Source organism: Natator depressus, chromosome 10 (genome assembly GCF_965152275.1).
Source record: "Natator depressus isolate rNatDep1 chromosome 10, rNatDep2.hap1, whole genome shotgun sequence".
Lineage (NCBI taxonomy): Eukaryota > Metazoa > Chordata > Testudines > Cheloniidae > Natator > Natator depressus.
In genome coordinates, this window is record NC_134243.1 from 11,890,175 (window position 1) to 11,907,549 (window position 17,375).

General features: G+C 39.7%; 1 protein-coding gene across 5 annotated transcripts in view; it reads left to right on the forward strand.

Annotated features, from left to right (window-relative positions):
- Positions 1–17,375, forward strand: part of MAD1L1 (mitotic arrest deficient 1 like 1) — a 553,489-nt gene that overhangs the window by 225,584 nt on the left and 310,530 nt on the right. The window contains exon 1 of one of the 5 annotated variants that reach the window (XM_074965207.1): positions 3,660–3,755. The exons of the other annotated variants lie outside the window; for them this stretch is intronic. The gene's annotated coding sequence lies outside the window, so the exon portion shown is untranslated. Of the gene's footprint in view, positions 1–3,659; positions 3,756–17,375 lie in introns of those variants that run through there. 5 annotated transcript variants of the gene reach the window in all.

A 17,375-nucleotide genomic window follows, 5' to 3' on the forward strand; every position in this document is an offset into this window, starting at 1 on the left:
TGGGTTAGTCTCTTCCAGTGTATGGTGATGGTGGCAAAACAATGTATTAAGGAATAATGCAAAAGTTACGCCGCCTTTTGGTATGCTAGTGGTTTTAAACGTGTTGAGTTCATGTGTATTGGGATGGGAAGTCAGATTCAGAGTCTAAAAAATAATGGTGGCCTATGAAATAGAAAGAATTTGCTCTGAGGTGAGTGAAGGGAGCTTTGATGTGGTCATAAAGTCTCCCAAAGTGATTTCGTCTTATCTCCCTTTGTCATCTCAGGGCTGGTCTTCACTACCAGAAAGATCGATGCAGAAGGGGTTGATTTAGTGGGTCTAGTGAAGACCCGCTAAATCAACAGCAGAGCGCTCTCCAGTCAACCCCGGTACTCCAGCTCTCTGAGAAGAGTAAGGGAATTTGACTGGAGAGTGTCTCCTGTCGATGCAGTGCAGTGAAGATACCGCCGTAAGTCAATCTAAGCAATGTCGATTCCAGCTATGTTATTCACATAGCTGGAGTAGCGTAACTTAAGTCGACTTACCCAAGTAGTGAAAACAAGCCCTCAGTGTCTCTGAACTGATGGTTTTTGTACTTGTGGCTTTAAGTGATTTTATGTTGATTGTTGGAGGCTTTATGAATCATTTAGATTGGATGTTAAGGAATCCTGTTAGAGGTGTTTCAAATTAGCCTATTATTAACACTTGGTCTCTCAAAGTCCCTCTTGGAACGTTGGTAGGATGAAGTTGTATTAGCGAATGATATCACTAAGTCACCGAATAGTTGGTTAGGCTACGTTTATCCTAAGGCACTTGGAGAGGAAAGGCATTTTATTAAGTTACACTGATGGCATTTTGTAAATGGAAGTAGAGGAGCCAAAAATATCATCGGGTATGTTACTTCCTTTCAAAGTTGAATTTCCTTTGAGTTGAGAATAACAACAAAAAATTAGCTCTGATATAAATGCCAACACACACAGCATTGGAATCCTCTGCATCTACAGATCTGAACATATAGCATTGTGAGGTTTTTATGTGTGCAGGTATTGCTGTGTTAATGGGCACTCTGTTTATCCTTTTATTTGTCCTCATGTTGTTGCAAACTAGAAGATTCTCTCATCTTGGCTAGCAAATGATAAATTAACTGTTCTCTGCATTGGTCTCCTGGTGGATTTAGTGTTAGAAGCTAGATCTCTTGGATGCTAAGAAAGTTTTGCTTCCTCTGCCTGTTTTGTTGTGTGAAAAAGGAGATTTCACTCTCACCATTAATTCAGTTCTGGCATTTACCAGATTTCTCCATCATGTCACTCATGGGGCCGGAAGTTTATTCTGCTCTCTGGTGCAATGGTGGTTTTTCCTTTTGCCCATTTATTCTCGTTTTAATACAGCTTCCTGATTCAGTGATTACACCAGACCTGACTCGTTTTACTTTTCCACTCCTGGGCACAACTTGAACAGACGCCGCAGGTTATTCTAGATTACATGGTGGATCCTTTGATGGGATCCTCTGACTTCCGCTTGGTATGAGAGCAAAACAGACAAATTCATTGTAACTTGTGACAAAATAAGCTTTTGAACTTTTTTACTCCAGTCTCCATTGCTGTGTAGCTATGCTGAAAGCCCAACAGAAGTAAACAATTTTTAGGAGTGTTTATAATTTTACAATAAGATATTAATTAAAAGAAGGCTCCCATAGGCTTTGTTTTTGCACATTTAATCATCATAATCTCTCAGACATATAAAAACTATGCATTTCTCAACTAATGTTTTCCCTTTTTCCTTCTGGTAAACTAACTTTTTTCCTGATTCTTTTTTAATGAAGCTTGACCTTGGTATTATTTTGCTTTTTGTGTGATGGTTTAAGCACAACACCCTTGATGTCCTCATAATTTTGAGGAAAGATTTTCTTGGTTTATAGCTGCAGAACCAGTGGAGGGAGAACAAAAGAAAATACTATCTTTTGTCTGGATGAATTAGCTAGTGCTTGCATGCCTCTTTGAAAATGGAAGGTGCTCTCTAAAAGCTGAGTAACATTATTGTTAGGTCCTGCATATAGTATCTTGTGGGGTTTAATGACAATGGATTCTTTTATGCAGTATTTAAAATCAGGAGGACTATGTAGTGTCTTTTTAATGAAGGTTGAAGATTCTCTCATTTCTATGGAGTGGTAGGAAAAGGTCCAATGATCTTTATTGCGTGTTCATTGTTTTTCCTGATTTATACCTGGTAACCCTTTGGATATTGCAGAATTAGAGGAGGGTTGACCAAAGGGCAGTAGTAATCATTAAGGGTCTGGAAAAACTCATATGAAGAGAGATTGCAAAGATTGGGACTGTTTGCTTTAGTAAGGAGTCGAATAAGAGAGGACATCATGAAAGTATGTAAAAATACTGACTGATCTAGAGAAAATAGATGAGGAGCTTCTGTTCTCCATGTCTCAAAACACAAGAACAAGGGGAACGTTCAGTGAAACTTGTAGGTAGGTGGCAAATTCAAAACTGATAAAAGGAAATAATTTTTCACTCAGTGTATAGACTGTGGAACTCATTGCTACAGGAAGTCTGGAAGGTCAAGAATTTATCAAGATTGAAAAAGTGTTTGGACATTTATATGGATAAAAAGACTATTCAGAGTTGTTAGTAATGATAACAATTTTGGAATGGCTGTTAAACCTTCCTCTTAGGGGTTAAGTCAATCTCTAACTATTACAGATGAGGATGAACCCATGTGGGGGGCAGATAATACCACATCTGCCTTTTGCGAGGTTCTTACTTCTTCCTCTGAAACATCTGGTATTGGCTATTGTCAGAGACAGGATACTGGACTAGGTATACCACAAATCTGATGTCAGCATGGCAGTTCCATTCCTAGTTAATGGCCCACAGTTAAGTTTATTACTGGAATAGAATGCTTATACTGGTAAATGTCTGTCCTACTGTAAAACTGGCAGACTTGTTTTGATTACATGCGGAAGGCCATTTCAGTAGTGCTACTTAAAGGGCAGGGGCCCTGAGCAGTCACGCTTCATACCTTTCACTTTGCTGTCTATTTGAAAGCAAGCCCTGAGGTTCACTATTGATTAATTTAATAAGATCCATAGTGCTGGTGCTGAGTGAACTCTGCTTTAGGGTGAAACAATAAGAAACTGCTCTTAAAGGAGATTGAGAAGGAGAATATTCAGACTTGCTCAGTCCTACTTAATTTTTAACCCTTTTCAGTGCTGCATTTGGTTATTTAGATACTCATTTACAGGTTCAAAGTATAAACTTTTAAACATTTAACCTACTAAAGTAATGTGGAAGTATATATGTCATAATATTTTAGTTGTAACTGAATGTTAAATGTGAAACAATAGCTCTTGGGTTACCCCAAATAACTCACGGATATCATTCTTCAACAGTCCCTGATAGGTCTTGGGGGTGCATATGAAGTTAAGTGGCACAATGTTGCTACTGTCATTCCCAGGAGAGTACATTTGGATCAGTTTCTTTAGTCCTGTAGATGGCATGTGTGCATTAGCGTGATGATGCATTGGTCTTTCAGGCTTCATTGTCATCACTGCCACCTCCTACTTATAATAGCACTTCACATTTTCAAAGCAATGAATGGGAGCACTAGTGCAAATCAGCTACTGGCATTTTTACCCGGTTGCCATGTAACCCTGCTCAGACCAGATCTCCAGACAACCATGGTTTCAAAACACTAGCACTGGTGGAGTTGCTACAATAATGAGGGAAAACTTCCACAAGGCTCAGTGTTGGCAGGTGTAAACACAGGTAAAAACCAATGCGCGGAAGGTAGAAAAAGCAGCTGTGTGGGTGCACTGGATCACCTGTCAGATAAAGTGAATCATAAGTTAGTTACATTAAATATTCTGTCTGTAGTGTAGATGGGGCTTTTCCTCTTATGGAAGAATACATCCCTAATCTGCTGTACTCTTGTGCCTAACAGTCTAGAACATAGCCCGTTTTCCTAGTTTATATACCACCTTGTGGTTGCCCATTGCTATGACTTGAAGCCATAGTCATCCAGTAGGAGAATGCCAAACCCCTCCCAGGCATTTCCCTGCATAACATTCCATTTAGACTTAGAGAACATTTGTACAGTGGAGGAGATGAACTACATTTGCTGAAGAAACTAAGTGCAGGGTCAGGGAGCAGAGTGTAATTTCCTAACTAGAATTATTTAAGGATAATGTAGATGTTTTGTGTGCAGTGACCTGAGAGATAATTTGTCATTTATAACTTGTCAAAATTCAGGTCTTTATTCAAATTACTGTGCATCTGTACAATGGGGGTGAATGTGGTAAAATATTGTGAATTACATAATGGCATATCATTTAGTAGGATGAATGTTTTTAAAATGTACAATTTGAATCAATGAATGAGTGACTAACCTTGACTTTTTAACAAGGAAGCGTTCTGTTGCTTAGTAGTTGTTGTATTCTGCCCACTTGAGACGCCCACCAGTTAGCACTGACTAGGGTCCAATCTGTTGTGATATGGAGAGCTTGGCAAGCCAAAGACAGGGTTGATCCATTTATGTGATGTCCAGGTAAATTATTTATTATTTGTTTTATGGTAGTGTGTCGAGGCTAGGGCTCCATTGTACTAGGCACTGTATAAATGTATAGCCAACACACAGTCCCCTCCAATGTATGGGGATTTTGCCCTCCAGTGTAGACTTTTGACTGCAGTCAGTTTCCTCCAGCATTCTAATCCAAAAATATTGTGTGAGGATATTTCATAAGCACCCTCTCCCCATACCCACTTAAATCCAACAATTCCCTGTTCTTTGGGACAATTAATTCTTAAGGGTAGAGATAGGGAATTTTCCTGACCTTATGGCTCTTCTGTTTCCTTTAAGCACCTTTCAGCTGCATTTCAAAAAGCAAATGGCAACTTCTGAAGTTTGCCAAAAGAACCTGGGATACTGTCATTCTATAAATAAAGTATCCAGGTCTCCTCATGTGCGCATGGCCTTTTTGCTCAGAGGCTTCCTGTTTTACCAGAGTATTTAGTGCCAGCAGTTTTCCACGAAATATTGCTGATTTCATATTTTTTACTTTAAAAAAACCTCCTACAGGGTAAATGGAAAAATAAGATTTCTGTATGTTTGTTTGGAGAGCATGGGAAGTGTAATTATCATTATGAGCAGAGCAGAGTGTGGTGTGAGATGAGCATTATCTGTGGTAGGCCAGGGGCTGTAGTCTGCTGGGATAAATAGCTGGTCTTGAGACATTGTACTCCTGGCTGGTGGTGATGTTTGAAGCATCAGTGCAAACCCTTATTTCCTTTATCCTTTTCAAAAAGCCGCTGCTGCAGTATTTCTAGAATTGTTGAGACTTGGAAAAGGAGTGGGAAATTATTTTAAAAAGCAACTTAACATTCTGTGTAGAGCTGAAGGGATAAACTTGTTCATCTGACTTACCAGTGCTCTCAAGATCTCTGCTATAAAAGACTCAGTCTGGTGTTTCAAGTCTGCCTGTGTATATAACCAAGCATACAAACATAAGAATGGCCAACTGGGTCAGACCAGTGTCCTGTATTCCAGCAGTGGCCAATGCCAGATGCTTCAAAGGGAATGATGAGAACAGGGCAATTATCAAGTGATCCATTCCCTATTGTCTAGACCCAGTGTCTTGCAGTCAGAGGCTTAGGGACACCCAGAAGATGAGGTTGCGTCCCTGACCATCTTGGCTAAGATGAACAGATGAACAGATCTAATTCTTCTTTAAACCCATGTAAATCTTTAGGCTTCACAACATCCTCTGACCACGAGTTCTACAGGTTGACTGTGTTGTGTGAAGAAGTACTTCCTTTTGTTTGTTTTAAACCTGCAGTGTATTAATTTCATTGGGTGACCCCTGGTTCTTGTGTTATGTGAAGAGGTAAATAACACTTTTAGTCACTTTCTCCATACCAGTCATGATTTTATAGACCTCTATCATATCCCAACTTAGTCATCCCTTTTCCAAGCTGAAGAGTCCCAGTCTTTTTAATATTTTCTCATATGGAAACTGTTCCATATCCTGAATCATTTTTGTTGCCCTTCTCTGTACCTTTTCAATTTCTAATCTATCTTTTTTGAGATGGAGTGACCACAACTGCATGTGGTATTTCAGCTGTGGGTGTACCATGGTTTTTTTATAATGGCATTATGATATTGTCTACTGTATTATCTATCCGTTTCTTAATGGTTCCTAACATTCTGTTAGCTTTTTTGACTGTCACTACACCTTGAGCAGATGTTTTCAGAGAATTATCCACAATGACTCCAAGACCTCTTTCTTGAGTGGAAACAGCTAATTTAGACCTCATCATTTTATATGTATACATGGGATTATGTTTTCCAATATGCATTTATCAACACTGAATTTCATCTGCTATTTTGTTGTCCAGTCAACCAGTTTTGTGAGATTCTTTTGTAATTCTTTGCAGTCTGCTTCAGACTTAATTATTTGAGTAATTTTGTATCATCTGCAAACTTTGCCACCCCACTGTTTACCCCTTTTTCCTGATCATTCATGATGTGTTGAATAGTATTGGTTCTAGTACAGATCCTTGGGGGATCCTGCTATTTACCTCTCTACATTCTGAAAACTGACCATTTATTCCTACTTTTGTTTCCTATCTTTTAACCAGCTGTTGATCCATGAGAGGACTTTCCCTCTTATCCCATGACTGCTTACTTTGCTGAAGAGCTTTTGGTGAGGGACCTTGTGAAAGGCTTTCGGAAAGTCCAAGTACACTATATCCATTGGATCATGCTTGTCCACATATTTTTGACCCCCTCAAAGAATTATAATAGATTAGTGAGGCATGATTTCCCTTTACAAAAATCATGTTGACTATTCCCCAACAAATCATGTTCAGTATATGTCTGATAATTCTGTTCTTTCCTATAGTTTCAACCAATTTTCCTGGTACTGTATTTAGGCATACCAGCCTGTAATTGCCAGGATCTCCTCTAGAGTCTTTGTTAAAAATTGGCAGAATATTAACATTTCTCCAGTCATCTGGTTCAGAGGATGATTTAAGTATAGGTTACATACTACAGTTAGTAGTACTGCAGTTTCACATTTGAGTTCCTTCACAGGTCTTGGGTGAATATCATCTGGTCCTAGTGACTTATTACAGTTTAATTTATTAATTTGTTTCAACACCTCCTCTGGTTACACCTCAATCTGGAGCACTTTTTCAGATTTGTCACCTAAAAAGAATGTCTCCCTCACATCCTCAACAGTGAAGACTGATGTAAAGAATTCATTTAGCTTCTCCAAAATGGCCTTGTATTCCTTGAGTGCTTCTTTAGCACCTTGATCTTCCAGTGGCCACACTGATTGATTGTTTTGCAGGCTGCGTGCTTCTGATGCTTTTGATCTTAATTTTTGTGTGTTTTGCTAGTTACTCTTCAAATTCTTTTTTGGCCTGCATAATTATACTTTCACACTTGATTTGCCAGAATTTATGCTCCTTTCTGTTTTTCTCAGTAGGATTTGACTTCCAATTTTTAAAGGATGCCTTTTTGCCTCTAACCACTGCTTTTTCTCTGTTGTTTAGCCATGGTGGCATATTTTTGGTTCTCTTACTAATTATTTTAATTTGGGGTATACGTTTAATTTGAGTCTCTATTTATGGTGTTTTTAAATCGTTTCCATGCAGCTTGCAGGCATTTGTCTTGTGATTGTTCCTTTTAATTTCCATTTAACCAGCTTCCTTCTTTGTGTAGTTCCCATTTCTGAAGTTAAATGCTACTGTAATGCTTTGGTATCCCCTCCCCCCCAAAGATGTTAAATTTAATTATGTGATTTGTGCTGTTCAATTATATTCACCTGTTGGACAAGATCCTGTGCCCCACTTAAGACTAAATCAATAATTGCCTCTCCTCTTGTGAGTTCCAAGGACTAGCTGCTCCAAGAAGCAGTCATTAATGGAGTCTAGAAACTTTATCTCTGCATCCCATCCTGAGGTGACATGTACCCAGTCATTATGGGGAATAGTTGAAATCCTATTATTATTTATTATTATTAAGTTTTCTGTTTTTATAGCTTCTCTAATCTCCCCAAGCATTTCACAGTCACCATCACCATCCTGGTGAGGTGGTCGGGAGTATATTCCTACTATTATTCAAACTTGGAATTTCTGTCAATAAAGATTCTGTGGTACAGTGTGATTCATTTAAGATTTTTGCTGTATTTGACTCTCTGATTTCATTCATATATAGTGCCATTCCCCCACCAACATGACGTCCTCTGTCATTCTTATATATACTGTACCCTGGTATTACCATGTCCCATTGATTGTTATCATTCCACCAAGTTTCTATGATTTCTATTCTATCAATATCCTAATTTAATACCAGGCACTCATGTTCACCCATGGAAGTATTTAGACTTTCAGCATTTGTATAAAAGCACTTATAAAATTTGTCACTCTTTAGTTGCCTGACTTCATGTGATGTAATTGAATGGGACTCTCTTTCATTTTACTGTTTCTCTTCATTTCCTGCCTGTGCTTTATCTCCTCTTTACTAGGATATAGAGAATCCCTGTTAATAGATCCTCCCCTGTGGGATGTCTCTGTCTGAACCTTGTACTCTGTTGATTTTCCCTCAGCCCATAGTTTATAAGTTCCTCTGTGGCCTTTTTACATGCCAGGAGTCTGGTTCCATTTTGGTTTAGGTGGAACCTCTCTTTCCTGTATAGGCTTCTCCTTCCTCAAAAGGTTCCCCAGTTGCTAATAAATGTAAAGCCTTCCTCCGTACACCATTACCTCATCCATTGAGACCCTGCAGTTCTGCCTGTCTAACTGGCCCTGTGTGTGGAAGTGGAAGCATTTCAGAGAACATTACCATGAAGGAGTGTTGGAATTCCCTTCTTCTCCAGTGTCGATGCAGTCTTCAGCATGGAGCTTACTAGGTTGTTAGCTCATGTGAGGCCCCATCCACTTTTTATGGTAGCACCTGCTCAGAATCCAGCTGAGTTCATTTTCTTGATCTTCTGCCATTGAAGATTGGTTAATGGTTAATGGTACTTAACCAGTTAAAACTGGCTGTTGCAGGAGAGATTTAGAGGCCATCATAGGGGGAGGTTACTTGCTAGGCAAGAGTAAAAACCAGGAAAAGAGGGAATATGTAAGTGTGAGTTCAGCCTTTAGAAGCAGCTAGAGGAACAGAATTTAATGCAGCCTTGCAAAAATATACTTGTGTGAGCTGAGTAAGATATTTTTTGAGTGCAAAAATAAAATATTAGTTTTCCTCGTGTTTTCCATAAATATGGATGAGCAGATTTTGTGCCTAGGCAGGTAATATTTTCCTGTGTGATTCCTCTTTGCTGTAATGGGAATCCAGTGAAAAGTTGTGGGTGAAATATTATTTAAATTTCCTTTAGAATTGTTACTTTGTTATATAAACTGAGAATAGTGACTGGTAATTGTTTCAGTGTATAAGAGCGTGATTCTAGTCCAAGATGACTAATAGAGGTAGAAGTTAAATGAACAAAAACACAATAAAGTTATTTTATAAATGTGGGGACTAGAAAGCACAGCTAGTCACATTAAAATGCCTGTGAAATGAAAAGAAGCCAAAAGAGAGAAAAGGCCATAGGTGATTTGATCAGATGGTATTGTTTACTGTACAGAATATAAATTGTATGACTTGTTGCCATGTGGCATGTACATGTGCCATGGGCAACTTAAGGCTTTCAGAGACTATGTACAACTTCTCTGGGTGACAGTCAGTGAATAGAGGATTTGTTAGAGAAAGAGAGACATTAAAACAGATGCAATGGGTTTACTCACCCTGGTCAGCTGCTGGGAGTGTAAGGTAGAGATGCTCCTCCAGTGACGAGGAGTCCGTGGGAGCAGAGGAGTAAAATAACAGTTGCCTGCACAGACATGGTTATAACAAAAATAAATCTGCAACTAGGGTTTTTGATTTCAAAAGGTCTGACTTTCAAAAATTAAGGAAATTAGTTAGGGAAGTGGGTTGGACTGAAGAACTTATGGATCTAAAGGCAGAGGAGGCCTGGGATTACTTTAAATCAAAGCTGCAGAAGCTATCGGAAGCCTGCATCCCAAGAAAGGGGAAAAAAATTCATAGGCAGGAGTGGTAGACCAAGCTGGATAAGCAAGCATCTCAGAGGGGTGATTAAGAAAAAGCAGAAAGCATACAGGGAGTGGAAAATGGGAGGGATCAGCAAGGAAAGCTTACCTTATTGAGGTCAGAACATGTAGGGATAAAGTGAGACAGGCTAAAAGTTAAGTAGAGTTGGACCTTGCAAAGGGAATTAAAACCAGTAGTAAAAGGTTCTATAGCCATATAAATAAGAAGAAAACAAAGAAAGAAGAAGTGGGGCCGCTAAACTCTGAGGATGGAGTGGAGGTCAAGGATAATCTAGGCATGGCCCAATATCTAAACAAATACTTTGCCTCAATCTTTAATAAGGCTAAAGAGGATCTTAGGGATAATGGTAGCATGACAGATGGGAATGAGGCTACGGAGGTAGATATTACCATATCTGAGGTAGAAGCGAAACTCGAACAGCTTAATGGGACTAAATCGGGCGGCCCAGATAATCTTCATCCAAGAATATTAAAGGAATTGGCACATGAAATTGCAAGCCCATTAGCAAGAATTTTTAATGAATCTGTAAACTTGGGTTGTACCATATGATTGGAGAATTGCTCACATAGTTCCTATTTTTAAGAAAGGAAAAAAAAAGTGATCCGGGTAACTACAGGCGTGTTTGACATCTGTAGTATGTAAGGTCTTGGAAAAAATTCTGAAGGAGAAAGTAGTTAAGGACATTGAGGTCAATGGTAAATGGGACAAAATACAACATGGTTTTACAAAAGGTAGCTCATGCCAAACCAACCTGATCTCCTTCTTTGAGAAAGTAACAGATTTTTTAGACAAAGGAAACGCAGTGGATCTAATTTACCTAGATTTCAGTAAGGTGTTTGATACCTTGCCACATGGGGAATTATTAGTTAAATTGGAAATGATGGGGATCAATATGAAAATTGAAAGGTGGATAAGGAATTGGTTAACAGGGAGACTACAGCGGGTCCCACTGAAAGGTGAACTGTCAGGCTCGAGGGAGGTTACCAGTGGAGTTCCTCAGGGATCAGTTTTGGGACCAATCTTATTTAATCTTTTTATTACTGACCTCGGCACAAAAAGTGGGAGTGCGCTAATAAAGTTTGCGGATGATACAAAGCTGGGAGGTATTGCCAATTTAGAGAAGGACCGGGAAATCATACAGGAAGATTTGGATGACCTTGTAAACTGGAGTAATAGTAATAGGATGAAATTTAATAGTGAGAAGTGTAAGGTTATGCATTTAGGGATTAATAACAAGAATTTTAGTAATGAGCTGGGGACGCATCAATTAGAAGTAACGGGGGAGGAGAAGGACTTTGGAGTATTGGTTGATCATAGGATGACTATGAACCGCCAAAGTGATATGGCCTTGAAAAAAGCTAATGCGGTCTTGGGATGCATCAGGCAAGGTATTTCCAATAGAGATAAGGAGGTTTTAGTACCGTTATACAAGGCACTGGTGAGACCTCACCTGGAATACTGTATGCAGTTCTGGTCTCCCATGTTTAAGAAGGATGAATTCAAACTGGAACAGGTACAGAGAAAGGCTATTAGGATGATCCGAGGAATGGAAAACTTGTCTTATGAAAGGAGACTCAAGGAGCTTGGCTTGTTTAGCTTAACTAAAAGAAGGTTGAGGGGAGAGATGATTGCTCTCTATAAATATATCAGAGGGATAAATACCAGAGAGGGAGAGGAATTATTTAAGCTCAGTACCAATGTGGACACAAGAACAAATGGATATAAACTGGTCATTGGGAAGTTTAGACTTGAAATTAGAGGAAGGTTTCTAACCATCAGAGGAGTGAAGTTTTGGAATAGCCTTCCAAGGGAAGCAGTGGGGGCAAAAGACCTATCCGGCTTTAAGATTAGACTCGATAAGTTTATGGAGGAGATGGTATGATGGGATAACATGATTTTGGTAATTAATTGATCTTTAAATATTCATGGTAAATAGACCCAATGGCCTGTGATGGGATGTTAGATGGGGTGGGATCTGAGTTACTACAGAAAATTCTTTCCTGGGTATCTGGCTGGTGAATCTTGCCCATATGCTCAGGGTTTAGCTGATCGCCATATTTAGGTTCTGGAAGGAATTTTCCTCCAGGGCAGATTGGAAGAGGCCCTGGAGGTTTTTCGCCTTCCTCTGTAGCATGGGGCACGGGTCACTTGCTGGAGGATTCTCTGCTCCTTCAAGTCTTTAAACCACGATTTGGGGACTTCAATAGCACAGATATAGGTGTGAGGTTTTTCGCAAGAGTCGGTGGGTGAGATTCTGTGGCCTGCGTTGTGCAGGAGGTCGGACTAGATGATCATAATGGTCCCTTCTGACTTTAGTATCTATGAATCAATGGATAATTCAGGTATTTAAATAAAATTGTAAACAAAAAGCAACATTCAGATTACAGAGACAAGCACCCAAAAGTTAGGAAAAGCCAGGAAATGCCAAAAATAAGGTTGTCTGCAGAGTCCTAGCCCAAGCTCCCAGTTCAAATCACCACCCCTCGGAGTCATGGCTCCAGACCCCGTCTCCTTGCTCAGCCAGTGCTATTCTCCCCCCCGGGCTCCCTGTCCGAGTCCCAGTCTCCCCCACAGGCTCCTTTTTCCAGGCTGCTTGCCCAGCTGGGCTCTTGTCTCCCACTCAGGTTCCTCATCTGATCTCAGTACCTCCACCCTAGTCCTAGTCTCTCCCTCTTTCTGTCCCACCAACCAAGCTCTTTGTCCCCTCTACATTTCTTTGTCCACACAGCCTGGGTACCAGCCAAGGGAGCATAGAGAGCACAGGCGAGACAGTCTCTCTACTCTCAGTTCCTGTGCTGGGTGCTACTGTGGCCCCTGGCAGTGTGGAAGAGCAATTGCAGGGAAAGTCCTGCAGCTCTAGGCTTAGAGCATGCTCAATGCAGATAGAAGCATTGGAGAATTTTGCTGCCAAACTCTAGCAAGTTTTTACTGAGCATATGGGAAAAGAGATTTTTCAGTAAGCTTATAACTTGTCTAACTATGGGTATTTTTTCATGGGGATGGAAAAAGACACATCCTGGACACCAAGGCAACCCTTCTGCTAAATGTTGTAATATTTATTTATTTTTAAATGTGGGCAAAACATATTTTCCCTCATCTCATTCTTGGAAAATGCAGAACCAGTTTTCTTGAAATATTCTTAGGAAAAAACAAACAAACCCAGCCTGAGACAGACACTTGGCATGGAAAATTTCCACCCAAACTGTTAGCTTGGTAAAGCTATAAGCAGCTGAAAACATGGTCTTATAATGGGAAGTGTTGGGCAGCTGTAAGAATAGGTGGCATTATGAGCTTCATCTGTCGTTAGGTGTCCCAGACAGGACTGAGCCCATGTTGAGATATTGGGTTTGTGACTCAGGCATGGCAGTACCAAGCTCTGTCCCAAAGCTGGTGTTAATCCTTCCTTAATAACTATATGGTATGTTCCTTAGCTAGAAAACTGCTTCACTGAGAGAGAGGCTGAAATGGCACAGGGTCAGAGAGAAGCAAGAATGTCAGTTGTGGTGTGGGAGGAGAACTTGGTGGTGGAATATATAATTTATGGGAAAGGCTATCATGAGGATCCTCAGTTCACAGCTTGTCGGGAGAGACTGTGAACTGTTGAAGAACCCATCTGCTTGTCTTATCACCTGTCTTTCCCATCCAAGTTACAAATGGCTGAGGTGGACATGGGATAATAAAAGCACATATTCATTTGATTCTGAGAGAAGCATTGATTGCGTTGAATGAGACAGTATATTTCAGAGTTCCCATGTCAGGTTATACCATAGCCTCAGCCACTGAGAATAAGATTTTATTCTTCCAGGATTAAAAATCCAAGCACATAGTATATATGTGGAAGGATATATATGGGAAGCAAGAGTAATCTGGAAAAAAATTAAGTCCTCTAAGCTGTTTGGTGTCAGTTCAAGGGTAGAGAGAGCTGCTTGATATTTTTATTTTTATGGAGTTAGTCTGTTTTTTTTTAAATACTCTTTTAATTGAGGTTTCAACTAGGGAGTCGATGATAAGTGTACACATGTGTGTCTGCCTTTAGTTCTAATTTACAAAGTAGTGTGAAAATAGCCTCAGAGAGAACTGTTGAGGGGTGTCTGAGGAGGAAATTATTTGATGGATTGTGACTAGAAACCTTTGGCTGAAAGATGACCAGCAAAACAGATAGAGAAGGGTGACGGAGAGGAGAGGCTTGTGCCTTTTTTGTAGTTGTTACTTTTATGGCTAAGGAAGGTTTGAAAGGTTTTTTTCAATTCTATTTTTGTTTGTTTTTACATTTAGAAACCTAGGTTTTGTCCACCCTGCAAGATGCTGTAGTGAAATGATGACATCACAAGAGAGTGAAAGCTGAGAAGGGAAAGAATTTTTAGTTGGACTGGTTACTTAAAACTTTGTTTTTTGTTAACACCAACTTAATGTACTACTGGAAGGTGCTCAGATACTACAGTGCTGAGTGCAGTACAAGAACCTGTATAGAATAGTTTATGCTAGAATAGCACCCCAAAGATATCTGTCTGTCCAATCTAAATAAAAGGTAGGTTTTATGCTCTTTTTTTATTGCAAAACCAGCAGCTTGTGAGTTCATTTATCCTCTATAACTTTGGCAATCTTTGGAAAACCAAGGTGGTACATCATAGGTGTCTGAAGCTGTCCCTGCTAACAGAGGATAGATGTTGAGACTTTTAGGCCTTTTCTTCACTAGACTTATTTTCCTAAAATTCGCTCCCTTAATTTGTCATAAAAGTTCAAAAATTTTGGCCAGTGTGTTGAATTATTTCACCCCAACTGACCTAACCACTTTACAATCACACTAAATACAATGAATAATAGATTAAACTCTTTTATAATATAACTTGTGAGCAATTGATGTGGTTCTTGCAGGGATGCTGTGTGACCACAGATGGGATGCAGATGGGGAGGTAGTAGTCTTTGAGATGGTCTGTCTATTAACATGCAGTCTGACCTACAAAAAGGTTTGAGAACCCCAGCCTAGCAGAAGGCATTCACTTTCTTCCCATCTTATGTTGCCTGCTGGGCCAGTTGTTGGTCGTTTTGCAAGTTAATTGTTGTCTCCTCCCTCTTCCCCCAGGAGGAGTTTTACTTATTCTTCATGCAAGATCTTTTTCCAGAAGAGTGAGTTATTAGATTTCCCTGGAAACACACAGTTAGTAACATATTTGTATTTACTCCAGAATGAAATTTGCCATGTATTTCTATTAAATATTCTATTTTGCAGGTAACTCAAATTGTCTTGCATATGCACATACTGCGGTAGTCAAAGGGCACCTATTACAATCTGTCCCAGTCTGTCACTATATAGGTCATCAGGCTGTTGTGAGAGGACTCTGTGTGCTTCCAAGGTAGTCTTATCACTGTTTCTAGCTGTGGAACTTAAGGGCACATTCCCAGACTCAGATCCTTGTCCGACACCCTTCCTTGGGACTTGGGATGCCTCCATCCAGCTGCCACAGACCCTGTAAACCAGTCTCAGACCTTCCAAGCCTCCCCCATACCCTCCGACCCCCCAGTTTCTTGCACATGCTCCCTAATTTGTGGACAGTCTGGAGACAATGTGGTAGGAAAACAAAGAATACAGACTTAGAAAAGGAGTTTTTCAATCAGAGTGTTTTTACTCTTAAAACGCTTGAGAGTTACAGATCTTTGAAATAACAAAACTCCTGGGATGCACCACTGAGAAGCTGCAGGGCCTCCCTTCCATGTCATGCTTTCCTCTCTGTGGACCCCTGTGTAGAAGAAACATTGTTCCATGGGGTGGAACAACCAGCAGTTGAGACACCATCAAAATTGATGGCTTCCGATTGCATTCTTGATGGCTTTTCAGTGATAGTCCTTCAAGGAAGTGTCCAGTATCTTTGCTGGGCAGGGCAGCTGTCTGGAATGCAGTACAATAGGCTGCCCGACTGCCCTCAGGCAAATGTAGAGATGTGTTTAACTCAATACAAAATAGAGTTCCTAATTTGATGCAGATGTATCCCACTCTGTTATATCATCTACTCCTGATGAATTGATGAGCCAAACTTTGCTGCTTATTGTACCATTACTTCTTCACATTTATGTTAGAAAGCATCTAACCTAAAGATTTAAGCTAAACCTCAATTCTTTGAAAAGTATGCCATATATGAAGCCATCCCTTTATATAAATATATATATATATATATCCATCAAATATGTTGAAAAGGATTTTGTTTACTTGACATTCTATCCGCATTACTTCCATGGTGTTCGTTTTGACTGGGCCAGGGAGATTTGGCTGTATTAAGCCCTATTGTGAATGGTGACTGTTGAGGCCTTGCTTCTTGTTTTGAAATTTCCTCTTATTTTCATTAATTGGACTTAGGAGTCTGAAAGGGCATTGGGGGGGGAAGAGCTTCAGTGGATTTCCTCATAATGAAAAAGTCTATTAACATTCTCTTTAAATCACCATTAATTAAGCAAAAGGCGAGTTTAACACTAGGAATGGGAACGCTTCCATACCATCTAAAAGGCACCAAGTAGAAAATATCATTACAATTCTACTTTCCAAAGCGACTGTTTCAGGCTCCAATCTGCACAGAAGCGATAGAGCAAGTGAACTGTGTGTTTGCTTTCGGATTAATATTTGAAGTTAATTCATGTGGAAATAAAGCGGATTTTACTGTGACTAGAATCTGTCATTAAAAAGCCATTATCAAAGTAGACCAGTACAATTCCTGCTCTTTTATTGCTAACAACAAAACAAACTCTTCTTAAAAAACAAAAACACCCCCCACCCCCTCCAGGGGGGGATATTTTCTCTTAGAGAATGGTAGAGAAGACTAAACAGAAAAGAACCTTGGTGAAGTGAGGCAGTTGAGAGATTTATTGATCAATAAAGCAGACAATTACAGCTTGTTTATAAAGGGAAAAAAACCCCTCAGCCCTGTGAGCAACACTGAAACTGTAATAATGATAGCTCTGGCATCCAGCTTGAAACTATAAAAGTCAATAGGAAGATATAGGATTTCAATAAAATTATGACACTAGATAAACTTTACCCCAGGAACAAATTTTCCCTAGGTATGTGACTGACTCCAGTTAGATTTGTAACTTTAATTTCTATCTTATTGATTTTTTTCCCTCTACAACTAATTAGAAAGTCAGTGGTGGATTCTGTATGTGTGTTTGGGGAGGAGTTAATAAGCACCAACAGGAATAGAGGAACACTCCAAAAATGAGTGGGTCAAATTGCTTTTTAAAAACATTTTTTTAAGCTGTTTTTTACTCCTTCCTTAGCTGCT